General features: G+C 46.9%; 1 long non-coding RNA gene across 1 annotated transcript; it reads left to right on the top strand.

Annotated features, from left to right (window-relative positions):
* Positions 1-7,621: 7,621 nt before the first annotated feature.
* On the top strand, positions 7,622-10,307 carry LOC129146445 (uncharacterized). Its single transcript, XR_008553195.1, has 3 exons — positions 7,622-7,832; positions 9,205-9,231; positions 9,489-10,307. It is a non-coding gene; the product is annotated as an uncharacterized LOC129146445 (long non-coding RNA).
* The last annotated feature ends 15,743 nt before the right edge of the window (positions 10,308-26,050 follow it).

Here is a 26,050-nt window from a genome sequence, read left to right as displayed (position 1 = left end):
AGGAACTCTCCTGCACTGTTGGTGGGAGTGCAAACTGGTCCAACCACTATGGAGAGCTGTGTGGAGATTTCTGGACCTACTAAACATAGAGCTTCCATATGATCCAGCAATTCCACTCCTAGGTATTTACCCAAAGGACACAGAAACATCAATTCCAAAGAACACCTGCACCCCTATGTTTATAGCAGCACTATTTACAATAGCTAAGCTTTGGAAACAGCCCAAATGCCCAAAAATAGATGACTGGATCAAGAAGATGTGGTACATATACACCATGGAATATTACTCAGCATTCAAAAAAGATAAACACATGCAATTTGCAGCAACATGGATGGCGCTGGAAGGGATCATGCTCAGAGAAATAAGCCAAAAAGAAAAAGAAAAATACCGGATGGTCTCACTCATAGCAGGAATCTAGAAAACTTAAATAAGGGACCAGGAAAATGAATAACTATAAGAAAGTGAAAATCAAAATCAACAAAAAACTATGAACCAGAGACACTTTTTGGAGGGTGGGGGGCGGGTGGGGAGGGATTGGGGTCAGAATGGGGGGTTGCAATTGTATGGGGAATATAAAAATAAAATTAAAAAAAAATTTTGGCCATGTGCACTAATTTTAAGAAACAGTTATTTTTACCAATATTTGCAAAAACACTGAGAAACTACAATTTAGTAAACTCCAGTTCTTTAATAACAATTTTTTAAAAGTTTGACACATCCATTTAGGCAAATTTTTAATATCCTTCTTATATCAAGCAGGTTTTTAATAACATAGAAGTTAGAATCCGTACATAGAACAAGTATTCAATTTTAACCCTTACTTAAAACCTAGGGTCCAACAAAGACCACAACAATTTCAAAATTAAGCAGTTTGTACTAACTTTCTTAGATAAGAAAAACATTTTGAGTTTGTATTTTTAAGTAATTATTATTTGGCTTTACATTGTTTTAGTTCTGTCTCACTGTGACCAAGCACATTTTTAAGACAAAAGACATTTTTTTTTTTTCATTTCAGAACCTTGTATGGGGAGGACAGGAGAAGAGGAAGAATAAGATCTTCCTTTATAGTATGCCTGTTTTCAGATTCTTATCAGAAATTAATTAGTCTTAATAAGAAACTAAACTTTTACAGGTCCAATAAGCAATTTCGAAGTTTTTTACTCAACCAAAAATCACCTTAGATAGCTCCTAAGTGAAAGGTCCATGCTGCAGGCTGGAATGCAAAAGAATCCCTCCAGGAATTCCACCTGAGAACAGGAATGCAGAAGCCTGCCTACAGGATTCAGACAATGAACCTTCCCCTCCCTACAAATTTTTTTTTGTTCAGACAAAGAAACTCTCTCTACCCTATAAACTTTTTCCCACCATACATGGCCTCACTAACCCCCACCTTGGGTCCATGAGGTCTGCCTAGGGTGCAATAAATTTTCCTCTCCCTTGAAAAGTTCAGCCTGGCTCTCCTTTTCTTTACCAGGCCAAACCTTTCAGTTAGCAAGTGCAAAGTAACTCAGCAGTTCTTTCCCCAAAAGTGGAACAGGCCCCCAGTGCTGCCCCAAAGGGGGTACAGATAACCAATCAGAGGTCCCTGGGTAAAGACAAACACCAAAGTTTTAAGAATAACAAACACAACATATGAACCAAAAACAAATTTTTCAAACTGGCCCCATACAGGTACTGAGTACAAACACAAATGCTACCTCAATGCTGCCCCACAGGGGATAGCCAATCAGGTGGTCATGGGGACGTCTCCCGCGGTCCACACCAGAGGCTCTCATTAGTGCATCCACTGATCCTCTCCTGGCTACAAAATTACAGGTTTGAAAACAATTACAGCTTCCACAGGTACTGAGCACAAACAGCTTCTGCAGGTACAGAGTACAAATGATAGGTACTCAGTACTTCTACAGATCTGCAGACTAAAACCTCACCAGGGAGAGTGTTGGCACTCACCTGCATGCTTTAATGGCTCCCTTCAGCTGTTTGGTATTTGGGGTCTGTGCTAGCTGATCCCACACGAGCCCCCAAATGTTGTGCCCAGCATCAGCATACTCTGCGAGCACAGCCTCCAAGAATCCAAAGACAGCCGATGCAAATACAAAAGGGAGTTTATTACAGACTCCAGTCCAGGCTCACGGCACCTACCAATGCAGTGGCAGATAGCGAGAGCCCCGAACAAAGGAAGCAGGGGTCCTTTAATAAGGCTAAATTATGCTGGCAGTTACTCATTGGCTACAAGGATGCATTCTCCAACTTTGCCAGTCTATCATTCTAAGCTGACTGGCCCCACCAAGATGCAGCTCCAGCCTGCAGCTCCAATTTCAGAAACTATCTCTGGAATGCAGTCTTTCCCTGGACAGCAAGACCTGAAATTCTAAAATGGCAGTTACACAAAGCAATGGCTAAGAATACTTATGCTTGGTTCCACAGCCTCCTCCCCCACCAAGAAATCCCCCTTTGTGATTCCCCGAGGCAGGAGCTGCTGGATGGCCCTGCTTCTCTCTGGGAGCCCCCTGCTTCCAGGACTCACAGGTCCTCCCCCCGAGATCCTACATGGTTCCCCAGATGACACACGTCAGGGCTGCAGGGAGGAACAGGCCCCCAACACTAACAAGCAGGTGCAGGTTCACAAGGGAAGTCAGGGTAGGCATCTTTGAGCAGGTCACTTCAAGTGAGGCCTGAAAGGTGAGGGTTTGGGGAGCAGAGGCAGCAGGAGAATCAGGGACTGTGAGGAGGCCTGAGGCTGGAGACCTTCCTGAATTGGAGGAGTCACCAGAGCCATAGGGGGGCCCAAGGAGAGCAATGGGAGAGGGTCTGAGAGGGAGGGGGAGCCCAGGGCACTCCTCCTTTAAGCAGAGGGATCCCCTGAAGGGATGAGACAGGATGCTGACCTGAGCTGACTGGAGAGGGTCATGACCTTGGAAGGAAATGGACTGGGGGAGGTGAGGCTAGAGGTGGGGCAGAGAAACCCTCAAGAAGATTAATGCTTGGCCAGGACAAAATGAGGATGGCTTGGGATGGATGCTGGTGGGAGATATGAATTGAGAAACATCTTCATCTTTTTAGTACATTGAAAATAGGCTGGGTGGGGGAGTGGACTGTGAAGATGACCCTGGAGGTTCTGGCAGAGATAACTGGGTGGACACAGGTGCCCTTCACTGAGGAGGGGAAACCACAGGAAGTGAGGGGGGAGGGCAGGCCCAGGCTCCATGGTTTCCTTGGAGACATATAATTGGGCCTTCCTGGTGACTCCGTGTACTGGAGGGACAGGGTCTGGTCACTGTGACCAGGTCTTGGGTGACATTAACATCTGAGCAAGCCACAGGCCCCATCCACGCGCTGTGGGCAGGACCAGGTCCTGGAAGCTCCTGGTGCCCAGTGCTGACTCCTGGCATCCAGGGTGTGGGGCTCTTGGCTCAGCTGCTGAGGGGAGAAGAAAATAGGCCCCTTGGGAGCTCCTCACAGGCCCTGCCATGTGGGGTGACAGCTGCCATGGGGTCATTGGGGTGGTCACCATCAGGCACAGGCAGAACCCTGCACGGGGCTCAGTGTCAGTCCTGACTGGGCCCCACACTCACCCCTAGTTCTGGGTCTGGGAGCAAAGCAGCCTGGGGCATAATGGGTGATCAACAGTGGGTTCTGGGTGGGTGCCTCCCCTGTGCCTGCAGGGGTGTCAGGGTGCCTTCCCCTTCCCTCTGCTGGCTCCTCTGACCCTGATGTTTCCCTGCTGATAACCAGGATGCACTGTCCAGAGGGCAGGGTGGAGTCTCCTGGGATTGCATTTCAGCTTTCACTTTCAAATGGTAGAAGGAGCCAGAGAAGGGTGTCTCTTCTACATATGAAAAAGGGAGGTTCATTCATTCATTCATTCAGCACAAATATGTAGTGTTTGCTATGTATAAACTACCTTGGAATCATCAGTGAATCTGACAAATATTTCACCTTGTGAGTTTATATTCTCAAGTGGGAAATAGAGCAGTCATAATAAACTAACAGATTGTAGATGAAGCTGGAATGTTCAGAGAATAAAACACCAAGCAGAACAGGGATCAGAGATGAGGAATGTGCTGGGGAGTGAGGACAGGCTGCTGTATTATGTGGGCGTGCGGGTTGGTCCATCCTGAAGAAGACATCTACACAAGGGTGAAGGGCGTAGGGGGTTAGTTGAGTGGTGACGTGTGAGATGCAAGTCCTTTCCCTTCCAGTTTTACTGAGAAATACTTGATGCACATCACTGTGTAAGTTTTAGGCTTGTGGCATGAGAATTTGGTTAATATATGTTGGGAAATGACACACAGTAAGTTCAGCTGTATCCATCTTCTCATATATTGATAATTCCAATACAAAGACCAGGACGAAGAAATGAAAATAATTTTTCCATGTGATGAAATCTCGTGATTTACTGTTAGCATCTCTCCTGCATCCCAGCACTGTCAGCTGCTGTCGTGTGCGCTGCCCATGGGAACAGGCCACATAAGTGGCCTGGAGTGAGTGTGGCTGGTGTGTTCTGTGCACACAGGGTCCTCATGGCTGGTGGGAGTGAGTGAGGAGACAGTTCATCAGGTTGAAGGTGCTTGGTGAGTGCTGCCTGGGGCAATCTCAAAAATCTGCACAGGAAACAGATACTCGAACTGGCACCTGACAGGTCCAAGAACCCTCCAGCTCAGAAGATGAATGCAGGAGGACTCATCCAGCTTGGAGACTGTAGTGAGTCATAGTTAAGTTCTGGAGTGTTGGGCCTTGTGGTGAAAATTGTGGGGGAAAGAAAAGCATTAGGAAGAAAGGCATCTTTAGACCAGTGAAGGCTGTGTGCTGAGTAATGGAATTTGGATGTGGAACTGTTGAAAATTTTAAGCAGAACATAACTTAGCATGATGCATCTGGCTGTCATGGCAGGGGAGACAGTCTGGAGGTGTGGAGTGCAGATATGGGGCAAGGCAGGTCTCCTGGCTTCATGTAGTGGCAGTGGGTGGACAGGATGGATTAGACACCAGAGCTTTAGAAATAAGACCCAACAGATTAGCAGAATGGGGACTGGAAGAGTTTGGAGAAAGGAAGGGTCTGCAGAATCTCCCAGGGCTTTGCCTTGTCTGTGTTGTTTGGTGGCAGGAATATTAATAATTGTATGTCAATTACCTGTCACCATGATGCTGTGTAGCAAACAGCCATAACAAGTCTCAGTGGCATTTAGTAATGACCATGGACAGACTGGGAGCTCAGCCAAATTGGGATGGATCTGGCTGATCACTGCTGGCCTTGCTCACACATCGCTGGTCAGATGTGACCTGGGCTGGACTGGTCACATGATGGGGTCACTGGCTATTGGCTGAGGAGGGAGCTGCAACTAAGGAATCTGGGGACTGGGCAACATTGCATGAGTTTCATGGTCCAGCACCTGGACTCACCTTGTCCTTGTGACACGAATGCAGAGGGCAGAACTCATGTGCAAGGACTTTTCAAACCTCTGCTTGAGTCACACAAGCCCAGCTCTCAGTAGACAAATCACGAGACTGAGCTCAGCGTCAGAGTGTGAGGAAACACAACAGGATGTGCGGAGTGAAAGGGGCTGGACAGGGGAGAGCAATGGGGTTTTTTCAAATAATGAACTTGCCACAGATGAGGTAAAATCATAAGTTGTTATAGAATTGTGAGTGTGAGGTGCATGTGAGGTGTCCTGGTAAATGTAACCCACAGGGCTGGAGCTCTGAGGGAGGGAGGTCAGGGGACAGAACTGGTCACTTGATGTTTGGAAGTGATGGGTACAGAGACAGAGAAGGTCGGAGAAGATGGCCTGGCTGTGCGCAGAGGGGAGGCTCAGTGACTGAGCCCAGGGACTATGTACTTAGAGGAAGAAACATCAGGAAAGAAGCTCAACACAGGCCCAAATGGGATACACAGCCTGGAAGGGCAGGATGACCAAGCCATGAGGGAGGTTTGTAGTTGGAGTCAGGAGTGTCCTGAGCTGAAGGGAGACTGGCTGGGAAGCACTATGGAGATGGGGGTTGTCAAATAGGAGACTTGTTCCCTCACCCAGAGCAGACTCCATGGAGGAAGAGGAGGAGCTGGGACACAGGTGAGAAATGAGAAAATGCAGATGTGTGTGGATTATGTAGTTTACTCTTCCAGATGGGAAGAAGATTCTACAAAGCTTTGAACATCATTACATATTTAGGGAAAGGAAAGGTAACAAAGAAAACTAATCCCGTGTGAACAGGCTTATGCAGGAGAGAGAGAGGGAGAGGATGATGGATGGAACTAACCTTGGGAGAGAGGGTGTCCTGTGGGCCCAGAGCTCAGGGAACAGTCGTCCTTGGTGGGGAGATTCCCTCTCCCTGAACCCCAGGAGGGTGGGCGTGAGGTCAGCTTGGATATGGAAGAATTATTGGGTGGTCAAAAGAAACAAAATAGCATCTGTTGCAGGAAACTTGTAATTTCAAATATTTCCTCCTATTAGAGGTCGTCCACTCAAGATTTTGCGTTGACCATAATGTTTGACCTAGTTTGAATGTGCCAGTGAAAACTTTGGTGATACATGCTTTGTTCCTCTAGACTGATCTGGAGTTTTATCCTTGATTTATTTATCCTTATGGCTTATGTGTTTGGAGACAGAGATATGAAATTCCTTCTCTCCTGTGGGCATCACCTCTCTGCCTTCAGGGTTGGGGGAGGAGCCCAGGATGGAGTGCCAGCCTCTCATGCTCTTCCTTCTATTCTCTGTGTTGGGGTCACTTGCTTGCTCCCCCAGGGGTGGTCTCCCCCACACCCGCCAGAATGCATCTTGACAGCCTCCCCTGGAGGTGTGCACAGGAGGGTCCTGCCCTACCTGACTCTCATCTCCCTGCCTCGGTTGTGGGATCTGGCTCCCAAGTGCACATGACGGGGCCACAGGAGGACAGATTGTACATGGTGTGCATGGCCTCGGGCTAATTCCTGGAGCCCCAGGTGCAGTGGAGACACCCCCATGGGGAGCAGTTCCTGGAGTTCTCCAAGGTCCAGGCCCAGGATACTGAGGGGCTGTTCAGCGTGGAGGCCACTCTCATGGTAAAAGACAGCTCTGTGGGGTGCATGACCTGTTCCATCCGCAATCCAGTCCTGCGCCAGGACAAGGCCATGGCCATTATCATCCAGGTTGTTGGCAGCCCGCTGACCTAAAGGAAGCTGGAGTTTGTGGAATACACCTGTTTACTCTGCATATGGAGTTCTGGGACATTAGAAGTGCCACAAACAGAACTTCTTCCCAGAACTGACTCCTGTTCTCTGATGACGTGCTGGCTTGTGTGCATGTTCCCTGCTAACCAGGGAAGCTTGTTCCAGCAGTAACTTATTCATCTGTATAAGCACAAACACAATTGCATGCTATTTTCTTGTTCCTTTGTTCATATCTTCAATAAAAGTGTGGGCTGGGAGAGTGAAAGGCAGAGCTGCTCTCGATGGCTCTCCTTAGCCTCCCCTGCTGCAAATTCATTTAGATTCTGAGACTTTGAGATCTTCATCAGCTGCCCTCTTTGTAGCACAAGGTCAGTGCTGATCTCCCCTCCCCACTCCCTGCAGGGTCAGAGGGAGTGGCCGGCACCCTCAGGGGTGCTGGGCTGGGCTGTTCTGGGCTGTGTCCTGATGGGGTCCCTGTGGGGTCTCTGGCAGCAGAGACCTTCTTCCTCCGGGCCTCTCCTGGGAAGCCGGATTTCCTGGTGAGCCTGACCTTGCTGCTCTTCTGTGGGCTGCCTGCTGCACCCAGAGAGAACATTCCACAAAGAAGCAGGAGCTGCAGGTACAGAGGAATCTGTGCTGGGCTAAGGATGAGGATCAGCAGACCAAGCAGTTTCTGAAGGACAGAGGTAAGGGTGGGACATAGTTCAAGGCTGGTGAGTGGTGGCAGTTGGTGCTGAGAGGGACAAGCTGACCACAGAGCCAGAGCCCAGGGTCCACTCTGCAGGGAGCTCAGAGAAGGAGACTGAGGAGTCCCAAAGTGATTATTGGAGGTTGGAGGTTCAGATGGGTCTCGAGTCAGAAGTTCAAGGAGATAAGGAGGTTGCTCTGGTGGGTTTTCTAGGTGCAATGATTTTCTACTTAAGGATGGAGTTTATGGGCTTTTTTGTCTGTTCTTTCAGATGAACTCCAGGAAGCTCTGCTCTCCCTCCTGAACACTTTGTGCCCCCTTCATAGGAGACATTCTGGTTCTTAGCTCACCTGTTTCCTCTGTTGCTTTTCAGACCAGTGGAAGGCAGCTTACCTGAGTGGTGCTTCAGGTGTCCTGGGTCTCCTGACCTAATTTTTTTTTTTTGTCACTGCATAGAAATATGTGTAGAAGGCAGGACCCCGCTCCACAGTTTCTCCCAGACTTGGCTACTGTTTCTCCCTGCCTCGCCCACCACCTCCCCTCCACAGTCTTGGATCCTGGTGGGTGGTGACCCTGGAGTCTCCTATGTCCTGTTCTCATTCCAACCCTGACCTATCCACCATGATGCTAGTTTTCTGGCCTTCAGTGCATCTTGTTCTTGGTCAGCTCCTGGAAGAAACAGCCAGCTGCCCAAGATTTTATAAATCAATGGGCTCTTTAAGTTTAGGAGAATGACCTCCTCCTGCTCTCTCTCCCCAAGCCCCACCCCAGGAGAGTCTGTTCTTGTTCCTGAAGATGCTGATCAGTAGTGATGGGAGAGGACAAGGTGACGCTGCATGGGCAGGGACTCTGGGTGTGGTGGGGGGACTTTCCATCTCCCAGAGTGTTTACCTCTAGAAATACTTCATCTGAGAAAAAGAGATGGGCCACTTTCACCCTGGAGCTGTTGTGATGGACATGTAGTGTTTTTATTTTATCTTCACATAATTTCCCAGAATATGCTGAAAATAATAATTAAGAAATAACATACATATTAAAAAATATCTTCTTATATACCTTAGTTGATCTTTGTAGCAATACTGAAAGTGAAGGAGTTTTTGTACATTCTGGGGCCCAGTGCTGCTCAGTGACTTGCCCAAAGCCCCACATCGGCAGCAGGCAGGGCTGGGTCAGTCTGTCCTGCAGGCTCCTGACCTGAGCCAGGGATTTTCCACCACCCCCTGCTGTCTGCACAGGGCAAGAGGTCATGACCTCTCAGCTTCTCCCTCCACCCCCAGAGAGTCTCACCTGCAGAACAGGGGGAGATCAGGGCCTGTGGATCACATGAGCAGGTGGTTGTGCTGAGGTCTCACCTGTGTGTTCCCTTTCAGCCTGCAGGAAGGCCCAGCTGTAGGCAGGTGAGTGGCCCTGAGGTTCCCGGGATCCCCTCCCAACCTCCTCTCTGCCCCTTCTCCATCAGGGACCCCACCAGGAAGGGGGTGGGTTCCCTGGTCTCCTCTCACTCTGGAACCTTGTAGGGTAAGGTAAAAGGTATCAGGCTTTTCTGCCCTCCCGCCAGCAGGATAGATGAGGGAACCCTGTGATCCTGAATGCATGCCTGATGGCGGGCACCTGAAGTGGGTACACCTGCGCTAAGACTGTGCTTTTTTTTAAGGGCGGTGTCACGGGGACGCCAGTAGAAGCCGAAGGAGAAGCTGAAAGAAGGCCGGAGAGCCCACAGAGTGAAGATCTGTTGGGGGCCAGGAGGCCTGCGAGCTTCCTGGCCCCCAAGCACCTCTGCCTACCATATGCCTGGTAAACCCCAATAAAAGACCTGCAAAAAACCACTGAGGACTCTGACTCCTCCTTTACCTGGTCTGCATGGGATCAGAAAACCTGCACTGTGGTCCACTCCTACCCTACAATTGGCGTAAGTCGGCAGGATGATCCATGCATACGGGTATGGAGCCCTCCGAAGACCTGGAGGGACTAAGGCGAAACAGACTGTGTTTGCCTGTGACGACGCTGGAGGCGCCATGGCGGCACAGAAGATGGACACCATCAGGGAGCTGTGGGACGAGACCTCAGCTGGAAGAGGAGATGCCCGAGAGGACCAGCCAACAACACCTGAGGCAGCAAGAATCATTGGAAGAGAGGACCATAATTTGGAGCTCGCCAGTGCTGATGCAGGGAGAGGCTAATGGACTTGGACTAATGAATTTGAACTGATAATCCCGCCAGAAGGCAGAGGATCTTGGCAGGTTTTTTTTGCGGGGGGAATCTGGGGGTGGCCAGTGGGCCTTGATGGCTAAAAGCAGCCTGTGTATGCCCAGCAGCCAGGCAGAGGAGAAAAGCCAACTGAGAAGGCAAAAGCTGGTGCTGATGCTAAGTTTGGGAAGTCCTGAGTGGCTGTTAAGCAGCCTGAGTATGCTGAAGCCCTGTGAGTCTCGTGAAATCACCTGTGGGGGATGCCCTGCTCATTGTCGAGTGAGGGTGAGGAGCTGAGGAACCCGTCCTTGAGGGACGGGTGGGGAACATGGCTTGGGGTGGAGCCCAAGCCGAAGAGGGGACCCGAAAGAGGCCGCATGTAGAGTTTAGATCCCCGACCCATGTGCTTGTGCAGTGGGTTGGCCTGAGTGCAGGGGTCTGCGAGTCACATTGGTGGCTATGAAAGTCGAATGTTGAAGCGACTGCAGACAGAAACCCTGAGGGTTGGCGATTACCCCCAACAGTATAGAATCACCAATCCCAGAGCTAGTGCATCCTGGGGGTGGATGCGGTGTGTAGCTTGTAGCCGAGACTACAGCCAGAGAAGGCCAGGAAGCCTGACGGCTCCTGGTGTGTTACAGTAGATGCCGTGAGTGGTTCCCCTCCCTCGTATGAGCAGTGCCTTCGGCAGCAGATTTGGTGGCTCATCTGCTGGTACCAATAATTGTCTTTTGCACTAGGTTGGGGCCCTGCCTGGACTTATTTGTGTTCTGTTGTATTTTGTTGTTATTGTGATGTATTTGCTTTTATGGGCCATGGCTGCATTGTTTATGTTTGCTAAGAGACAAAATTGTACATATGAAGACTATATGGCAGAAAACCCTGAGGGGGTGGACTGTAGGGTAAGGTAAAAGGTATCAGGCTTTTCTGCCCTCCTGCCAGCAGGATAGATGAGGGAACCCTGTGATCCTGAATGCATGCCTGATGGCGGGCACCTGAAGTGGGTACACCTGCGCTAAGACTGCTTTTTTTAAGGGCGGTGTCATGGGAAAGCCAGTAGAAGCCAAAGGAGAAGCCGAGAAAAGGCCAGAGAGCCCACAGAGTGAAGATCTGCTGGGGGCTGGGAGGCCTGCCAGCCTCCCGGCCCCCCAACACCCCTGCCTGCCAAATGCCTGGTGAACCCCAATAAAAGACCTGCAAAAAACCACTGAGGACTCTGACTCCTTTACCCGGTCTGCATGGGATCAGAAAACCTGCACTGTGCAGGTTCCTGACCCTTTACAAACCTTCATCTGAGAAATGCTGGGTCCTCCTTGTGAGCACAGACCTGTCCTCCCTACAGGTCATGTGGGGTCAGGACATCCTCTGACTCCTTGTCACCTGGTCCTTCCTGTGGGTGGAAACAGTGGGGAGGTCAGTGTGAGGAGAGGCTGCTGCAGGGTCACAGCTGTGTGGGTCAGGAATTGCTGATCTCTAGAAGATTCCAGACATCCTGCTTACCTGCCTAGGATTCAGGTCATGCTAAGGGGACCTTGGTTACAGATCCTTCTGTGCTGGAGACCAGCTCCAGCTAGAAGTCGTATCAGGGATCTCAGAAAGGAGAGGATGGAGTAGGTGAAGTTTTTTCTCTTTCTCAGAGGGCTGAGGGGAAGTGGAGCGAGGTAGGATTAGGAAGACACAGACACCTTATCTCTTGCAAGTATCTCCTACTGAGGGTCTCACCAGGTCTTTATACCTTAAGGTGAGCCGTGGGATTACATCAGTGTAAGCATCGAGGCAGAACAGAGACAATCATTACATATTTTCTCATGAACATGTAAAGACTCCCTAGGTCTCACACTTAAAGGGCAATTCTCTGGTAACCTTAAGAACAATTAGTTTCCTAGGTACAGCTCATTTACTAACATGATCAATCATACAAGACAGCACATTTGGCAACAATTAAACTTTCTCAGTTACAAAGTGGATGTAAAATTCCTATTCTTTATTCAATTACTAAATCAATCTATCTCCTAGCACTCAATTAACTTGGTTAATATATTGATTACTTCAAAGTGGTCTAAAACAGCTCATCAAATCTAAGTAAGTTCTACTGAAGTCTAACTCCTAACTAGAAATTCCTAACCTCCACACGGCCTGCAAACTATTGACTCCTTGCACACACCAGGAAATGTACTGCTGCCACCAACGTGCACACCCCTCCTACCCCCCTCACACCCCCACTCCACACACACCCCCCCCCCCCCGCCCCGTCAGGCTATGGGTTCCAAGCACAGCTGGTTCAGGGCATCTTGTTCTCCTTAGTTCTCAGGGCTGGAACATTTCTTTCCCATACCTTTTGCATTATTTACTTTCTTTGATACTAATTCAAGTGTAAGAATAACAAATCAATTAATGTCTAGGTCCCAATTAGGTTTTCACATGTCAATAAATGACTAACTTCACCATTAACCAAGAACAAAGATGAGAGCTTTAGCAGGTGTTGCCATGGAGACTCCCTAGTTCAGGTCTTCTTTGGGAATTGCAAGAACTCCCCTCTTCTGGGAAGTACAACTTTCCCTCTTTGGGGGAGCACAGGAACTCCCCACTTCTCGGGAGTCTCCCCCAATGCCCGGACCATGTCAAGAGACAGCATGGGAGGCTCAGCCTGCCGCACTTCTGGATCCAGAATTCTTGTCCTATTTTGGAGTTAGTTTTGGTTTTCCTATTTCTTCTTGGTTCTCTGTTTCATCATGTTCTGATCTACTTCCGAGCTGGATTTTCCCTCTAAGATTTTATGTTTTCTGAGTAAACAGTTGTTTAGAGCCTTTGTTCTAAATCTGGGGTTCAGAGCTTCTGTGGTGTTTCTGGCCTCCTTGTTTTGAGCCTGTGACAATCTGCAAATTATATGCAATGCCCTGTGTGTTTATGTGTGTTTGAAAGAAGATAAAATATTAAGAAGACTTTTCAGAAATATCCCCTTCCATTTTAGGAGAAATATCTGTTTGCTGAAAGGTCATCTTAAAAATTTTAGGGGTGGGCCTCCCCAGTGGCGCAGAGGTTGAGCGCTGTGTTGCGAAGCTGCCCGCAGCCTCTGCGGCGCCGGTTCGATCCTTGGCTGCTCCCCGGCCACCGGAGGTGGGTCCCACATGGCGTGCAGACCTCTCCTGCCGCCCGCTGCTCCCCTCAGCAGTGTACTTCGGTCCTTCTGCCTGCTCTGCTCCCCGCTCTGGCTCTGGTGAATTCTCTCACCCTCCCGTGCTTCTGACTGTACCCAGTGCCTGTATAAATAAATAAATAAATCTTTAAAAAAAAAAATTTAGGGGTGCAATACGAAGATTGGAAAAGGGAAATCCTAGCATGTTTATAATTGTTTTCCAGAGAAAGGGCAGGAGAAAAGTTCTGAAGGAGTTAGAGGAGATCAAAATGTAGTAGAGGGGTGTGTGGGAGAAGTGCCTTAAAGAAACTCTAGATGACAGGGGGACTAAGTTGCTGACAAAGGCACACTCTCCATTTCTGAATTCGGGCAGTGCAGAAATGTATTGAAATACAGTGGACTCCTTGGGCCGCGCGTGCCCCTTCACCATGGCGACGGCTGGGGGCCCTGCGGCACTTTGCGCTATGGCCTGCACGTGCGCTTCCGGGGCGAGCAGCAGCTGCGCCGCGACTAAGGCGCGGTGAGTGGCCCCTGCCGCTGGCCGCTTCCCGGTGCCCCTGCTTTCGCCCCGTAAACGGGGGTAGCGTCTCAGTAGCGGGAAATAAGCGTTTGGGGGTCCGGTGAAAAAAAAAAAGAAAGAAAAATAAATACAGTGGATTCCTTGGCATCTTTTTGAAGTATTCCAGAAAAACATACATTTTTATTTATTTATTTTTCCAATAAAACTTTTTTTTTTTAAAGATTTATTTAGGGCCTCCCCTGATGGCACAGGCAGTTGAGTGCCACGCTGTGAAGCTGTCTGCAGCCTCTACAGCACCGGTTCGATCCCGGCCAGCTGGCGAGCGTCCTACATGGTGCGGCAGACCTCTCCTGCGACGCCTGTTGTTCCCCTCAGCAGTGTACTTCACTCAGTCTGCCTGTTCTGTTCCCCGCTCTGTCTCCAGTGAATCCTCTCACCCTCCCGCAAATCTGGTCTGTACCCCGGTTCTTGTATAAATAAATAAATAAATCTTTAAAAAAAATATTTATTTATACAAACACTGGGTACAGTCAGAAGCGTGGGAGGGTAAGAGAATTCACTAGCACCAGAACGCGTTGCAGAACAGGCAGACTGAGGAAGTACACTGCTGAGGGGAGCAGCAGGCATGGCAGGAGAGGTCTGCATGCCATGTGGGACCATCAACCCGTGGCTGGGGATTGAACCGGCGCTGCAGAGGCTGTGGGCAGCTTCGCAGCCCCACGCTCAACTGTTGCGCCACTGGGGAGCCCCTATTTTTCCAATAAAACTTTAAGGATTTATTATTTAGCTATTCTGGATTACATTACAGCCCCACCTAAAGAAAATATTTCTCCAAGAACAATCAATAGTTGTTAATAGAAAGACAAAGAACAGATCTCCACTATCCTCTGTAACATTTATGTTTTAAAAGATTTACTTTTATTGACACTTCTAAAATTCCTGGAATGAACTATACTTATTTATGCTTACTACATTATTATTTTTCTGTAACTATGGATTCTGTTTTGAATTTTGGGCATTTGCACTAAGTAGAAATCTTTGGTACTTTTATTTCTTCTTTGAGAATTTTTATTTTATTTTATATATATTCTTTACATCATTTTTCATTTTTGTGCAATGTATGCATTTTCATCTTGGTTATAGTCCCCATACAATTCCCATGCCACTTGTTTTGATACTACTCCCTCCTCCTGCATCCCTGTAGTGTGTCTCTGTTTTATAGTTGCTTGTTGATTTTGATTTTCACTTTATTATATTAGTGTTTTTCTTTGTCCCTTATTAAGGTTTTCTAAATTCCTGCTATGAATGAGACTATCCGGTATTTTTCTTTTTCTTTCTGACTTATTTCGCTGAGCATGATCTTCTTTTGGCTCCATCCATGTTGCTGCAAATTGCATGAGTTTATCTTTTTTGATTGCTGAGTAATATTCCATTGTGTGCATATACCACATCTCCTTGATCCAGTCATCCATTTTTGGGCATTTGGGTTGTTTCCACCACTTAGCTATTGTAAATAGTGCTGCTATAAACAGGGGTACAGGTGCCCTTTTGAATTAATGTTTCTGTGTCCTTTGGATAAATACCTGGGAGTGAATTGCTAGATCATATGGAAGCTCCATCTTTAGCTATTTGAGGAAACTCCACACAGCTTTCCATAGTGACTGGACCACTTTGCACTCCCACCAGTAGTACAGGAGAGTTCTTTTTTCTTCACATCCTCGCCAACATTTGTTGTTGATAGATTTTTTAATATGTGCCATTCTCACTGGTGTAATGTTGCGAGCCAGCCGCAGCAGTCTGGGTGTCAGGGGTTCCTGAAGGATGGGAAGGCATCGGCGCAATTGTAGAGAAAATGGTAAGGGAAGGGGGAGAGGGAATTAGGAGACACAGACACTTGATCAGGGTGCTGACATCATCCTGCTGAGGGTCTCAGCAGCCCTTTATTTATACTAAGCAAATCCAAGCATAAGGTAGGAAGATAACAATTATCACATGTCCTTTTTCAGGAGCCGCCAAGGGTCTGTTTGCCTTCCAGCAGAGGTGTAACATTTATTATTCTTTGTCTTAAAGAAGGCTCAGTTGCTAAAACAAATGTTTTCAAAATAGTATTTACTTTAAACAATCTAACAGTTATTTTATTACTAGCAAAAAGCCTATGTGTCTACAATTAACATTTGTAAGTTTGCCATGGTGAACGATTAACTATGGGCTGAGGGAAACAAAGGGCAGGAAGTTACCTGGGGGAAGGGAGACAAAGGAATTTTTTCTAACTAACCTACAAAGTTTAGACCAACATATAACTAATTGATTAAAGTAAAAAACAGAAGGCTTTTATTTAGAAATTATTATCTATATTGTTTTAGCTCTACCAGTCATAAAATTGCTATTGACTTATTCTTGAATGCATACTCTAACAGCTACCATACCAATTGTCACCTCCAGGGGAATCAGCCCTAAACAAACAGGAAGAATTTAGCAGGAGTTAGCTATGGCGCCTCCTGGCTCATCAGGAATTTTCTTACACTTGGAGAATGGATCACGTCTGCCACCCAACTGCTATCTTTAAAGTAATGGAATTTCCTTCTCCAATTAGCTCTTGCCTCAAAGGACCACATCTCCATAGTAAAGACTTGGCCAAGGGATGTTTACAGCCTTTTGTTCCCAGAAGTTTTTTCACTTGTTAATGTAAGGCCAAATGTTGACTGCCTTTTGGCAGAGAAAGACTAATTTTATTAAAAATGTAATAATTGTATTTTGCAGTGCCATTTGCAATCAAATTGGTTATTCAGTGATTGATCAGTATTTGCAGTTTTACTTTTAAATGCGTATTTTTAGCAATGGTAGAAACTAGCCATAAACAAATGAGGAGAATCTTGGAGTCAGCTAACGAGATTCCTGATTTTTCAGAAATCTGCCCCATGCCCGGACTTTTGTCAGACGACATGAGTAGCATGGCTCCCCATAGTGTAAGATGATATTTCATTGTAGTTTTGATTTGCATTTCCCTGATTACAAGTGATGTTGAACATTTTTTCATATGCATGTTGGCCATTTGCATTTCCTCTTTGGAGAAGTTTCTTTTTAGCTCTTCTGCCCATTTTTTTTTTAAAGATTTACTTTTATTTATTTATCCTGGTACAGTCAGAAATGTGGGAGGGTGAGAGAATTCACCAGAGCCAGAGCAGGGTGCAGAGCAAGCAGAAGGACCGAAGTACACTGCTGAGGGGAGCAGAGGGCGGCAGGAGAGTTCTGCGCGCCATGTGGGACCCTCCTCCGGCAAGCAGCTTGGCAACCCAGCGCTCAAACGCTGCGCCACCGGGAAGGCCCTCTTCTGCACATTTTTGAGTGGATTATTTACTTTGTTTTTGTTGAGTTCCCATCAGTTCTTTGCAGATTTTTGTGATCAGTCCTTTATCATTAGTGTTGTGTGCAAAAATTTTCTCCCAGTCGGTGGGGTATCTCTTTGTTTTGGCTGTTGTCCCTTTTGCTGTACAGAAGCTCTTAAATTTGATGTAGTCCCAGCTGTTTTTTTTTTTTTTTTTTAATAGAGGCATGTTTGCTTATTTATTTATTTGTTTGTTTGTTTTTGTTTACACATGCACTGGGTACAGTCAGAAGCGCGGGAGGGTGAGAGAATTCACCAGAGCCAGAGTGGGGAGCAGAGCAGGCAGGCAGAAGGACCGAAGTACACTGCTGAGGGGAGCAGCGGGCGGCAGGAGAGGTCTACGCGCCATGTGGGACCCTCCTCCGGTGGCCGGGGAGCAGCTGGGGATCGAACCGGCGCCGCAGAGGCTGCGGGCAGCTTCGCAACCCAGCGCAAAACCGCTGCGCCACCGGGGAGGCCTCAGCTGTTTATCTTTCCTTCACTAGCACTGCTTTGGTGGATGTGTCTTTAAAGAAGTTACTGAGGTGCATGTCATGTAGTGTTTTACCTTGATTTCCTTCCATATGTTTTACGGTTTCAGGTCTTATGTCTAGTTCTTCGATCCATTTTGAGTTGGTTTTTGTGCATGATGTGAGGTAGTAGTCTAGGTTCATTTTTTGCATGTGAATGTCCAGTTTTCCCAGCACCATTTATTGAACAAACTGTCTTTGTTCCATTGCATATTTTTTCCTTCTTTGTCAAAGATTAGTTGCCCATAAACCTGTGGGTTTATTTCTGGGTTTTCTATTCAATTCTCTTGGTCTATGTGTCTGTTTTTGTTCCAGCACCATGCAGTTTTGTTCCAGCACCATACTACAAAGTATAGTTCAAAGCTCAGGATTGTGATACAAAGCGGGGTGCCTGACTGTGGGTCCTCACCCGCGCGCTTAAAAGGACTTATCAATGCTCTACTGCAGGCACACAAGAAAGGTTAATAAAAGGTTTATTTACAAGGGAAGGGGAAATGAGGAAATGTACCGCTCAGGGAGAAAAGTGGGAGACAAAGTTTTAAATGAGTCCTACCGATCCGCCAATCAGGAATCCCAAAATGGCGCTCTGAGAGCTGGCTGCAAGCCAGGAGCCGTGAAGCCAGCAAGCAAGCGATAGCGAGCCCCCCAAGGCCCACGTGTTTGGTTTTTATATCCAACCTGGCTGCCCAACTCCACCCTCAGGTCCCAGCCACCCTCCCTTTGGTGGTGATGGGATTTGTCTTTCCCAATGTCTTGATGGCTTTAGTCTGGTGTGGGGGTGGGGTGCACAAAACCTGTATGGGATTAACTCAGGACATCATTTCCCCCTAACAATTCCCCCCTTTCACTTTTTGCCACCATTTCCATGGTGATGAAGATCAAACATATGGATGCTGGGATACAGTCTCAGATGAAAATTTTCCAGGGTTCCAGTCTGAAAGAAAATGAATCCCTCCAAGTATTGTCCATTGTGGAAGGCAAAAGTCCTTCATTCCTGGAAAAACAGTTCACCAGTCCAAGCCGAAAGAAAAACATCTGGAGGCATTAGCCAGAACAAGACAGCAGATATGTCAAAATCACAGGAAAAAAAATCTTAAAATGGTTCAACTTATGTAAAAACAAATTCTCTCAACCTTGATCCCAAATTTTTTAACACCATAGCAAAAGTTTGTGTTGTGCCCAAGATCAGCAGACTCGGCGAGCATAGCCTCCAAGAATCCAAAGACAGCTGATGTAAATGCAAAAGGGAGTTTATTACGGGCTCGAGTCTGGGCCCTCGACACGCACCGATGCAACGGCAGAGGTCGAGAGCCCCGAACAGAGGAAGCAGGGGTATCTTATAGGGTCACGAGTGGCGCGAATTTTGAAAGAAGCTGGCAATTACTCACTGGCTACTACAAAGGCATTTTGGCGCGCGGTTACAGTTTCAAACTGATTGGACGGTTAGAGATGCTGTCCCATTTATGGACAGGACTGCCCTCATTGGCGGCTGGGGTGGTCTGCTTTTTCGTCACCAAGTGGAGTGAGGGTTGTGACTGCTGAAGCTATCTCCGGAATGCGGCTGGACAAGGACTAACATATCAAGGTGGAGGATATACAAAATGGCGAAACCTCGCCTAAGCTTGGTTCCACAGTTTGCAAACTAAATCTACTTTTAAACCATATTGCCTATTTTTGCATAAAATCACAGGGCAGAATAAGCAGCAATTTTAGCTGGCTTTGTTGGAATACTCCCTATAGGATTCAGAGCGAACTGTTGACATCCGGTCCGTGTAGGCTTCAGGAACAAGTTGGTCTCATCAGACTCCACCTGGGCTTTCCTCTTCTCGAGGGTACCAGGGACTTTTCGTTGGCCGGGCTGTCCAGTCCTGCCAATGGAGGCAAGCTTCCTCACCTTCTTTGGAGGTCTCTGGAACCCTATGAACAAAGCAAACAGGTTCTCCTCTTCTTGGTTCAGCTCTGTTTCAACTTTCTGGAAGAGCTCCACAAAAAGCCACACAATGAAACTTATGTCCAATTTTTTTTCAGTTTAAGCAAACAAAATCCCTATGGAAGTTATGCAAAAACAGACTCTGAGATAAGTAGTAAAAGATTACTACCACTATTTTTATGCTGTGTTGGTATCAAGGGGAGAGAAAATGCAAACACAAGTTAGCTTTGTTGGAAAAAAAATTGCAACCTTGCTGCAGATCCTGGTCCCCAAAACAAGAAAACTTTGTGGATTTAGAACAAAACGCAAAAAAAATCATCAGTATTATGTCAAGGAAAACTTAGTAAATATCAGGTGTATTTCCAAGTCTATTTAGTCCTTAGTAGAAAAGTTTTACTCTCCACAGTTCCATCAATAGGAATCTGTCGAGACCTTTTCTCCCTATATTTCCAGAAACAATTCCTGTAGATATTAAACAATTGAAGTATACAATATTACAAGGTGACAATCACCATTGACAATTTACATCCATATCAGGTCAAGGTGTTACCTGTTTTCCCAAGTGACAATGCTTCCCTTCTAGTTTTACTCTACTAGGTGAGCCAACTAGAACAAATTCATCTAATGCCTTTCCCACGAGGAAAGGGAGAAACTTTGTGGAGTGTCTCAGGAGCTCTACTGAGGTTCCACAAAATTCCCTTGCATCAGCCAAATGACAGGCTACCAAATTTGTACTTGAATTTAGATTTCTGGGAAGCTTTGCCATAAATACCAGAAAAATAACAGAAACAACAATGTTCAATCACTATGAAGGCACCGGCTTAGTTCAGTAGTACAATGTTGACAATGAAACCATAAACTTTGTGTTTCCTCATAACTGGAGACTTTTTTTTTTCCTTCAATGTCTATGGGCACCATGTGTGCCAATTTTTTCAACTGCTGCAGGTCAAGACAAGGACACAGGAAAGGACATACAGGCATACAACATATAGACACGAAGAGCTCTTTAGTTACCATGTATCACGCGTGGGATATCTCATACAACTGCAGTTTCACTCATTGGCCAAAGTAACAAAAAAAAACCAGAGGGAAAAAAAAAACCTCAAAGTTAAAAAAAACGCAAAAAGTTAAAAAAGAAATAACAAAATCAAAATCAAGATTGAAAACCTTTCTGTGTAAAAAAAATAGTGGCAGCATATGCATGATCCTAGATGTTATTTCAAGTCTCCTAAACTTTGAAAGGAAGAAGATTGGTTAGAGCATGTAAGTTTTCTCAGGGTTTCTTCAGAAAAAGTGAGTCCTTGGGTATCCTGCAACAATAACTGGAAAAGAAGTCAGTAACATTTAAGTTTTTGTCTGTTTCTTAAACAAATATCTCAAGTCCTCAGTGGGTTCACAAGACCAATGGGACTTCGTCTCTGGGTCAGTTCCTCCTGGGGCTTTCTTAACTCTGGAATGATGTACCCAGGGTTTTATGCCTGCAAGTTTTAGAGAAGTATGTGTGCTCAACAAAACATCATAGGGACCAGTCCATTTTTCTGACAGCTCGTTTAGAGCATCCCCGCTCTGCCAAGTCTGCAGTAAGACCAGATCTCCAGGTCTGAAGGGATGCAATGGCTGATCAGGAGGCATAGAGATCCTCGAAGTTGCAAAGTTATGAATTACTGCCAGAACCTCCTGGATGTGTTTCACATATTGTGTGATCCGGTAATCTTGTGCTATGTCCCGACTGGCTTTCAGAACTGAGGCCTGGAAGGGTCTTCCAAACAGAATCTCAAAGGGGCTTAATTGTAGCCCACTTCTAGGTGCCACTCTTATGCGGAGGAGGGCAAGGGATAGTACCTGGTCCCAACGAAGTTGTGTTTCTTGGCACAGTTTTGCCAAGGTTTTCTTCAAGGTGTGGTTCATCTTTTCTGTTTGCCCGGAAGACTGCGGTCTCCATGCAGCATGCAATTTCCGGTTGATCTGTAACGCAATTTCCAGTTGATCTGTAACGCACTGCTTACTGCATGAGTGACGTCAGAGACAAATGCCGGCCCATTATCACTCTGGATAGAGTCTGGCAACCCAAACCGAGGGATGATCTCTTTCAGTAGCTGTTTGGCAACCTCGGAAGCTTTTTCCGTCTTTGTGGGAAATGCTTCCACCCATCCCGAGAACGTGTCCACAAAAACCAAGAGATATTTGAAGTTGCCTGTTGTTCTAGGCATTTGTGTGAAGTCCACCTGCCAGTCCTCAAAAGGACACTTGCCCCGATATTGAACCCCAATGGCTTTAGTGTGGGAGTTAGTCTTGGGGTTATTCCTGGCACATAATTCACAACCTCGGGTGATCCGTTGTGCTATTTTATGTAAATACGGGTCCTTCAAATATGGGCGCACTGTTTCTAATAAGGCATCTCTCCCATAGTGAGATCCCTCATGAAGATGTTTTAGCACCAGATATACCAGGGCCTCCGGGAGGAGTATCATCCCATGAGAGTTTACTCTCCAAGTGGAGCTGGGGTCAAACTCAGTAAAACCCCATTCACGAGCTCTCTCCTTATCCTGCTTGGTGTATTCAGGAGCATACTGAGTCAGGTCCACAAAAGGAATGAGTGCACCCTGGAGGGCAGAACGGGCAGAATGGGCAGCAGCCTTAGCCACCCGATCGGCTGCCCTATTGCCCTTTGCCATGTCAGACCCACCCTTTTGGTGGCCAGGACAATGCATCACAGCAACAGCTGATGGTAAAGCTACTGCCTTAAACAGGGCTAGGATTTCTCATGGGTGTTTGCCCTCTTTGTTACTGGCAGTAAGAAGTCCCTGCTCCTTCCAAATGGCCCCATTCATATGGAGAATCATAAAAGAGTAATTGGAGTCAGTAAATATATTGACTCTTTTACCTTTCAAGAGTTCCAATGCACGAGTCAGGGCTATTAATTCAGTTTTTTGTGCTGATGTACCTGCTGGAAGAGCCTTGGTTTCCACTGTGTTCTGGCGCGTCACCACTGCATATCCCGCACATCGACGGCCTTGATCCATGAAGCTTCTGCCATCTGTAAATAGCTCCCACTCTGGATCTGGCAGAGGCTGGTCAGTCAGATCTGGTCGGCTGGCATACACTGTGTCTATGGTTTCTAAACAGTTGTGGATTAAAGTGTCATCCTCAGGTCCATCTGCATTGCTTGGAAGCAGTGTGGCGGGATTCAGGGAATTAGAAACCTGCAGCTTCACATTAGGATTGTCCAACAGATCTGCTTGATATTTTCCCATTCTCCCGGCAGTCAACCAAAGCCCACCCTTCTGCTCCAGCAATGTCAAGACCTGATATGGCACACACAGTGATGGGCTGACCCAATGTAAACTTCTCTGCCTCGCGTAGGAGGTCACAAGTGGTAGCTACAGCACGCACACATGGAGGCCATCCCTTAGTGGTATGGTCCAATTGTTTGGACAGATATGCAACGGGCTGCATTTCTGGTCCCAACAATTGGATTAGTACTCCTAGGCCAACACCCTGTCTCTCATGTACATAAACTTTGAATGGCTTCCTAAGATCTGGAAGCCCTAATGCTGGTGCTGAGATCAACTTTACTTTTATTTCATCAAAGGCCTTTTGACATTCTGGGGTCCAAGACAAAGGTTCAGAGTCCAGGCCTTTGAGAGCATCATATAAGGGTTTTGCTATTAATCCAAAGTTAGGAATCCAAATCCTGCAAAACCCAGCCATACCCAAAAATCTGAGCAACTGTCGCCGGTTGCTGGGGACTTTAAGGGCTGAAATTACTTGTTTCCTTTCCGTCATCAAGCTCCGTCTCCCTTTCTTAATTTCAAACCCCAAATACGTAACAGTTTGTTTACAGATCTGTGCCTTTTGAGGTGACACCTTATAGCCACATTCTGCCAGGTGGTTCAGTACCACTATGGTATTTTCCAGACAAGATTTGTAGTCTGGACTTGCAATCAATAAATCATCTACGTATTGCAACAAGACGCCCTGGTTTAATTGAACCTTCCTGAGATCCCTGGCCAGTATTTCCCAAAAAATAGTTGGGGAGTTCTTAAACCCCTGTGGAAGCACAGTCCAGCAACACTGGAGAGTGCTCTTGGACTTAGGGTCTTGCCACTCGAAGGCAAAAAGCGGTTGATCCTGGACATCTATTGGGATACAGAAAAAGGCATCCTTCAGGTCTAATACTGAAAACCACCCAAAGTCACCAGGTATGGCAGTTTATAAGGTGTAGAGATTAGGCACAGTGGGATGTAAATCCTGAACAATGTCATTAATGGCCCTTAAATCTTGTACAAAACGGTACTCGCCTGTATGGGGTTTCTTCACTGGCAGAATCGGAGTGTTATACGGTGAGCAGCAGGGCCGAATGAGTCCAGATTGAAGGAAACTTTTCAATACTGGCTCAATTCCCCTCAAGGCCTCCTCCTTTAAGGGGTATTGCTTCCTCCTCGGGTTTCGGCTCCCCTCTATCACTTCTATCTTTACAGGCTCTGCATTTTTCGCACGTCCTGGAGTTCCATCAGCCCAAACCCATTTACTTACTCTTTCAACAATTTCTGGAGGTAAAATTTCACCTTTCGGTGGAACATCTTGAGTAAGTCTCATCTGAAACCGCAGAGCATGCTCTGGAGGCATCTGTAGGTGAAGCCTCTGATGTTTTGGTGAGAATATAATTCGTGCGTTGAGCTTACTTAAAAGATCGCGACCAAGTAGAGGGATTGGACAGTCTTCCATGTAAAGGAAGCTATGCTGGAGCTGTGTGGTGCCCAGCTGGCACTCCAGAGGTTGCAGGAAGGCTTATTGTTGTGGCCTTCCCGTAATCCCAGTGACTGCTGCAGTCTCTTTGCTCATTTTAGTTAATTTTGAATTCAAAACTGAGTATGTCGCTCCAGTGTCCACCAAGAAATCAATGAGACGATCCCCCACAGCGAGTGATACCTGGGGCTCTGAGGGGGTTATTCTAATGGGCTTCTCTAGATCTAGTTGAGCCCCCGGGCACCCCTATTCTGCATCTGAACTTTCTCCATGAACTATCATTTGTCTCCTCTCCTCTGCACTGGGCTCTAGATTCCTTCTGCTCTGTCTATATTCCCTCCTATCTTCACCTGAGGCTCTACCCTGTGCTGTCATTTGTCTCCTTTCCTCTGTACTGGGCTCTCGATTCCTTCTCTGTCTGTATTCCCTGTCATCATCTGAGCCTCTACTCTGTGCTAACATTTGCCTTCTTTCCTCTCTCCTTGGTTCCTGGTTCTGTGTACTCCTTCTATATTCCCTCCCGTAACCCCTACGTGAATCAGCATATCTTGGGGTTCTCTGTCTTCTATCCTGCCTTCTATAATTATTGCATCTGCCGCTTCCCTGTAACCTGGAACAACTGTACTTCCAATGTCCCTCTTCCCTACAGAAAGCACACTGATTTCTTCCTAGGGGTTCATGTCTCTGTCCATTACTGTTTCCCTGAAACCCTGTTCTGTGCTCTCTTTGTAAGAAAACAGTCGCAGGTTTCGGTCTCCTGTCCTCTCTATTATTATAAACCCTAAATGCTAAGTCTACTACCTGGGATGGACTCATCTCAGTGACGCCGTCCACCTTAGCTAACTTTTTCTTTATGTCTGGGGCACTATGGGTAATGAAAGCCATAGTGATCAGATGAGAATTTTCTGGGGCATCTGGGTTTATATCTGTGTGGTTAGTGTAAGTTTGAATAATCCTCTCAAGGAACTCTGACGGATCCTCATTAGCTCCTTGCTCAAGTTGCAATATTTTGTTAAAGTTTTTTGTTTGGGGATTCCCTGCTGCAGTCCTACCAATAAACATTTTTTATACAGATCCAACATCGCCGTTCCTCCATTGTTAGGGTCCCATCCAGGATCTTGCTCTGGGACAACAACCTCTGGCTCTGGGGACTGCCTATCCTGTTGGTGGAGACGGTCAGCCTCCTCCCTGGCTTTTCTGAATACCATTCTCTGCTCATCCAGAGTTAATAAAGTATGGAGCATGGACTGTATATCTGCCCAGTTAGGGCGGTGGGAGACTAAGATGGAGGCAAACAAGTTCGCCATCCTCTTAGGAGCCTGCCGGTACGAGGAAACAGAGCTCCTCCAATTTAGGAGGTCCGCAGTACTGAAAGGATGGTGCGACCAAAAGTACCCAGCAGGTCTCCCATGTTCATTTAAGCCACCCATTGGCATCTGGCGAAGGGGAAACTGCCCTGCCTCAGGGTGATCCTTCCTGCCAAAATGGGTGCCGAGTCTAGTGTGGGGAGGAGACGCCATTTTAGTGTCCTCCCCAGAGGGCAGTGGAGTCTGTGCAGCCTCAAGGGTCTGCACGGGAGGGGCCTTGTCACATGGAAGAGCATTTTGTCCTGATGTATTTAAAGCATTTAAAATATGATGCTCCTCCTCTTCTAACTCTGCCCGCTGGCAGTCCTCATGGAAAGGGGAAGGTTTATCCTTTCTCTGTGCCATAAGCCGAGCCTCCGCCATATCCAATTTATGGAGGACAACCTCTATCCGGTCCTGCATATTTTTAAAAGCTTGATCTTGTATGCTTTTA

Source organism: Talpa occidentalis, unplaced genomic scaffold (assembly GCF_014898055.3).
Source record: "Talpa occidentalis isolate TD23 unplaced genomic scaffold, MPIMG_talOcc4v2.1 talOcc4.2, whole genome shotgun sequence".
NCBI lineage: Eukaryota > Metazoa > Chordata > Mammalia > Eulipotyphla > Talpidae > Talpa > Talpa occidentalis.
This window is presented reverse-complemented; position numbering and strand designations above follow the sequence as displayed.